Raw genomic sequence first — 5,566 nt, 5'->3', positions numbered from 1 at the left:
GGAATGTTAAACTAGAGGGGATAAACTATAGAGAGATTTTTGGAGGCTGTGAATGAACAGAAATGGAGCCAGCACAGTGGCAAAAGTATAAATATTCATCTGTTTTGGTGAATTTAACATTGTGTTCTCACAGCAAGGTTTGCTAGGGGGGAAAAAAGACAAAACAAAAATAATATATATCCAATAATTACAATATGGTATGAAAATACCTGATTTCTATTGGTGGGAAAAATCACATACTATTAATACTACTGTAATTTGTGGGGTGCCTGGGTGGCTCAGTCAGTTAAGTGTACAGCTCTTGATTTTGGCACAGGTCATGATCTCGGTTCTAGGATTGAGCCTAGTGTCAGTCTTTACACTGAGGCTGCTTGAGATAGTCTCTCTCTCTCTGCTCCTCCCCCCACTCACAATGTCTCTCAAAATAAATAAAATCTTTTAAAAAATACAACTGTGTTTATTTGTGTTTATATTCAAAATTGAAAGAAATGTTAAATTTTAGTTAAAGGTTAGTTCAAAACAATCCCCGTTTAATTCTACCTATGGATCCTTTGGGGATATGCCTCCCTGTTCCAAGGTAAAGAACACTTGTCCTAGAACATTGTACTCATTTGTAGAATCAAAGTTGGGTCTCTGGCTAATCTGTGTTCCCACTGACAGGAAAAGGGAAAAATCACAGGAGGTGGAAGAAATTTTAACCAGGCAAGGTGTGGAAGTTGCACATATTGAATATACACATTGATGACTTCAGTCACATGGCCATACTTAGTTATAAAGAGGGTGGGAAATATAGTCTGCAGTTCAGCAGCCATGTGTACAAGACAAAATATTAGATTTTGAAAGACTGCTAGTAGTCTTCCACAGTCTCTTAACATTTTGTATCCATTCTAATCCACTGCCACCAGAGTGGTTTTTTAAACTCTCAATCTGATCATGTCAGTCTCCATATATTTCAGTGTTTTTGAGTAAGTTATAGCACTACTTCCTGGCTTGGAGGTCATCAGCATTGGGCAAGGTTGGGGGGCAGTTTTTGCAAGTAACTTAGGAGTCCATATGCCAATTAAGAATGAAAATAGAATTTTAAAGTAGGATTTTATGTATATGTAGCAATTTTGTTTACTTTATGTACAAGTTTAGGGGATTAGCAGAATACAAAATTGCATTGAAATATTCTTGAACTCATGGTAGTACATGGACATCCTATTTCAATAAAAACTTTTAAAAAGTTACTTTGAGAGGCATAGTTTTTGTTACATTAAAAATGTGTCTTCAGGGCGCCTGGGTGGCTCAGTGGGTTAAGCCGCTGCCTTCGGCTCAGGTCATGATCTCAGGGTCCTGGGATCGAGTCCCACATCGGGCTCTCTGCTCAGCAGGGAGCCTGCTTCCTTCTCTCTCTCTCTGCCTGCCTCTCTGCCTACTTGTGATCTCTGTCTGTCAAATAAATAAATAAAATCTTTAAAAAAAAAAAAATGTGTCTTCAGGGGCGCCTGGGTGGCTCAATGGGTTAAAGCCTCTGCCTTTGGCTCAGGTCATGATCCCAGGGTACTGGCATCGAGCCCCGCATCAGGCTCTCTGCCCAGCGGGGAACCTGCTTCCTCCTCTCTGTCTGCCTCTCTGCCTACTTGTGATCTCTGTCTGTCAAATAAATAAATAAAATATTTTAAAAATGTGTCTTCATTCTTGAAAAGGTAAATGGCTAGCCTGCGGATAAATGAAAGACTTCTTATTCTTACTGTGGGATACAGGATCCTTTGTGCTCTAGCTCTGGACTTCAGCTGTGTATCTTATCTGTCCTCTTAGGCATTAAAGGCTTACCAGTAACTTCTGATCCCCAAACACAACATGCTTTTTGATGCCTTTGCCGTTGGACCTTATTTTTCAATGTCATTTATCTTTTTTGTACTTTTATTTCCTCTTTGCCCATTAGCTTGCTCCTTTTCATTATCTATCTCGAAAGTTACTTATTTTTTAAGGTGTAATTCTAAAGTTGCCTTCTCTGAGCTCTTCCTGTTTCAAAGGATCCCTCCTTTGACAGACCGGTGTCCTATTTCTAGCCCTTCAAACACAGAAGTTTCTAGACTTCAATGCAAATCTCTACCATAGCATTTATTATGAGGGTGAATTTCCTACTTATCTCACAAGTATTTTTTGTACACTATTTAGTTCAATGCCTTGGCTAGTTTTGAAGTATACAAAAACACATCCTATACACATAATCTTGTAAAGTTCATAATTTAGAGGTTATAATCTAGTAAAATGGACAAAACAAATAACTGTTGGAGAACAGAATGTGGAAAATATAAGAAAGAAAGGTACAAAATGGTAGCAAAGGAAAGAAACAGTTAACTTGAGGCAGTCTTGGGAGGCCTCATGATACCCTTAAACAATATTGAAGGTAAGGTTTTAATAAGGGTGTAAAATTTGAGCTATGTTCCAGAGAAAGACAGTGGCCCAGAAACTTGGTAGAGAAATTTGTCATATTTGAGCAACAGTAAGAGGTCAAGCTGCCTAGGTAAAATAGTTGATGTAGAAAAATGATAGGAAATAGAATTGAAAAAGTAAGTTGCAGGTCAAACTGTGAGAGGCTTTGAATGCCAGAGTGAAGAATTTACACAGTGGAAGAACCATCGCTAATTTTCTGAACAAGTGAATAACAAAGTCAAAGCAATGCTTTAGGAAGACAGGTTGGCACAGTAAATAGGGAAAAGACTGAATGTGGAGAGACCAGGAAGCGAATTACAGCAATAATCCAGTTGAAGTAGAGATTCTGGATCAAATATTTATCGCAAGTATATGAGCTAAATATCTGGCAATGTGGCAGATTGAATTTACACAGATACCCTTCCCCACAAACATAATGAACATATTGGGTATGTTGGATATTGGATAAAATATATCCAAAAGAATTTTTTTTTAACAAAAATGTCAGCAACAAAGATACTCAAGGCTAAGAATGTTGCTGGGAGCTAATACTGTGTAACATCTCCGAGGATTCAGAAACATCTACAGACCTTAAGAGTAGTTTCAACACCCTCATGTGGATAGGATTATGAACTTGGGCCCTGGTAAGGTAAGGGAACTGAAGCTGAATATGTCATGTGTACTAAAAAGCTTGGAAGGAGTGTTTTCTTTTTCTTTTTTAAGATTTTATTTATTTACTTGACAGAGACACAGCAAGAGAGGGAACACAACCAGAGGGAGCGGGAGAGGGAGAAGCAGACTTCCCGCTGAGCTGGGAGCCCAGCCTGATGCAGGGCTTGATCCCAGGACCCTGGTATCATGATCCGAGTCAAAGGCAGACGGTTAATGACTGAGCCACCCAGGTGTCCCTTTATTTATTTATTTTTTTAAAGATTTTATTTATTTATTTGACAGAGAGAGATCACAACTAGGCAGAGAGGCAGGCAGAGAGAGAGGAGGAAGCAGGCTCCCTGCTGAGCAGAGAGCCCGATGTGGGGCTCGATCCCAGGACCCTGAGATCATGACCTGAGCCGAAGGCAGTGGCTTAACCCACTGAGCCACCCAGGCGCCCCCCAGGTGTCCCTTTAAAAAATATTTTTTTTAAGAGTTAAGCATATGGCTATTCCCATATGCTTTCTTTTTTGTTTGTTTCAATTTTTATTTAAATTCTAGTTAGTTAAAATATAATGTAATATTAGTTTCAAGAGTAGAATTTAGGGATTCATCACTTACGTATAACAGCCAGTACTTATCACAAGTGCCCTCCTTAATACCCATCACTTATTTAACCCATCCCTCTTCCCACCTCCCCTCCAGCAATCCTGTTTTTTCTCCATTTTAAGGAGCCTTTTTTACGGTTTACTTCTTGTTTATCCCCCCTATGTTCATCTGTTTTGTTTCTTAAATTCCACATATGAGTGAGAGACTCCTATTTTTTTTTTTTAAGATTTTTATTATTTGACAGAGATCACAAGTAGGCAGAGAGGCAGGCAGAGAGAGAGGAAGGGAAGCAGGCTCCCTCCTGAGCAGAGAGCCTGATGCGGGGCTCGATCCCAGGACCCTAAGATCATGACCTGAGCCGAAGGCAGAGTCTTTAACCCACTGAGCCACCCAGGTGCCCCGAGACTCCTATTTTTATTTTAAGAAGAAAAACTAGAAAAATGGGCACCAAACCACAGTAGACAAATGGACTGACAACCATCTCAAAGCAGTGAATAGGGAAAAAGTCATCTATGAGAAATCAAAACAACTAGACTTCTGCCAGGACACAGTAGAGTTGACCCTTGAACAAACATGAGAGCTAGTGGGGCCAAGACCCTGCATAGTTAAAAATCCAAGTATAATTTTTGATTTCCCAAAAACTTAATAGCCTGCTGTTGACTAGAATCATTACTGATAACACACTTTTCATATTATATGCTGTAATCTTACAATAAAGCTAGAGAAAAAAAAGTACTGAGAAAATCATAAGGAACAGAAAATTCACTTATAGTACTGTACTGTAGTTAATAAAAAAAAAAATCCAGATAAAAGTGGACCTGTGCAGTTCAGATCCATGATGTTCAAAAGCCAATCGTATATACACATAAGCACAATATGCATGGTATATGAACTCCAAACTGAGAAATTAAGACTGATCTAGGACCAGTAAGTCTCCTGGTTCTGACAAATACAAAACATCTCTGGGACACTTCTATGACCCAGGGTACACAAAAACCCTACAGTAAAAGTTGCCTTAGTGAAGATGAATTTTTGGTCAAATATTTAAATCTTATGAGGAAGAAAGAAAGTACATTGTGGCAGAATTGGTAGATAAGACAATCAGAATTAGCCCTCAAGAACTAAAAAGGTGATAAGAGAGACTATAAAATTAGAACACTTAAAACAATAGATTTTTTAAAGGAGGAGAAATAAGACAGTACAGTATAAAGAACAGACAAGTTTGAAAACAAACATCTAAAAATCACAAAGTGCTTGAAATTAAAAATAGATAACAAAAAGAGGCTAAGAATCATAGAGGTTAGAATAAAGAGACCTATATATTTTAACAGGAGATCCAAAAGAAACTGAAAAGAAGGGATGAGAAGTAATAATCAAAGCAAATAACTCAAAGGTACTGAGACTTCTGCAGTACCAACCCTCCCCAAAACCAAAAACCAAAAACAATTCATCCTCAGGTTAACAAAAATTTCAGAATAAATTTTTAGAAATCCACACCTAGACACAACATAATTAAGCTACAAAATATCAAAGAAAAAAGAAAGACAAACTCATGACTTTCAAAGGAACAATATTTAGTCTCAATAGAAATGGAAGCCCAAAGATAAGGGAAGGTAACTAATTTTTTAAATTATTTTTTTATTTTTTTATTCACATATAATGTACTATTAGTGCCAGGGGTATAGGTCTGTAATCACCAGGTTTACACACTTCACAGCACTCACCATAGCACATACCTTCCCCAATGTCCATAACACCACCACCCTTTCCCTACCCCCACTACCCCCTACCCCCCACAGCAACACTAACTTTGTTTTGTGAGATTAAGTGTCTTATAGTTTGTCTCCCTCCTGATCCCATCTTGTTTCATTTATTCTTTTCCTAC

At 38.2% G+C, this 5,566-nt stretch overlaps 1 long non-coding RNA gene across 2 annotated transcripts in view; it reads right to left on the bottom strand.

Moving 5' to 3' along the window:
- Positions 1-5,566, bottom strand: part of LOC131828034 (uncharacterized) — a 192,828-nt gene that overhangs the window by 83,642 nt on the left and 103,620 nt on the right. The window lies entirely within an intron of this gene.

Source organism: Mustela lutreola, chromosome 1, assembly GCF_030435805.1.
Source record: "Mustela lutreola isolate mMusLut2 chromosome 1, mMusLut2.pri, whole genome shotgun sequence".
In the NCBI taxonomy this organism is placed as follows: domain Eukaryota; kingdom Metazoa; phylum Chordata; class Mammalia; order Carnivora; family Mustelidae; genus Mustela; species Mustela lutreola.
Note: the sequence above shows the minus strand (reverse complement) of the source record. Positions and strands in the feature narration are given on the sequence as shown.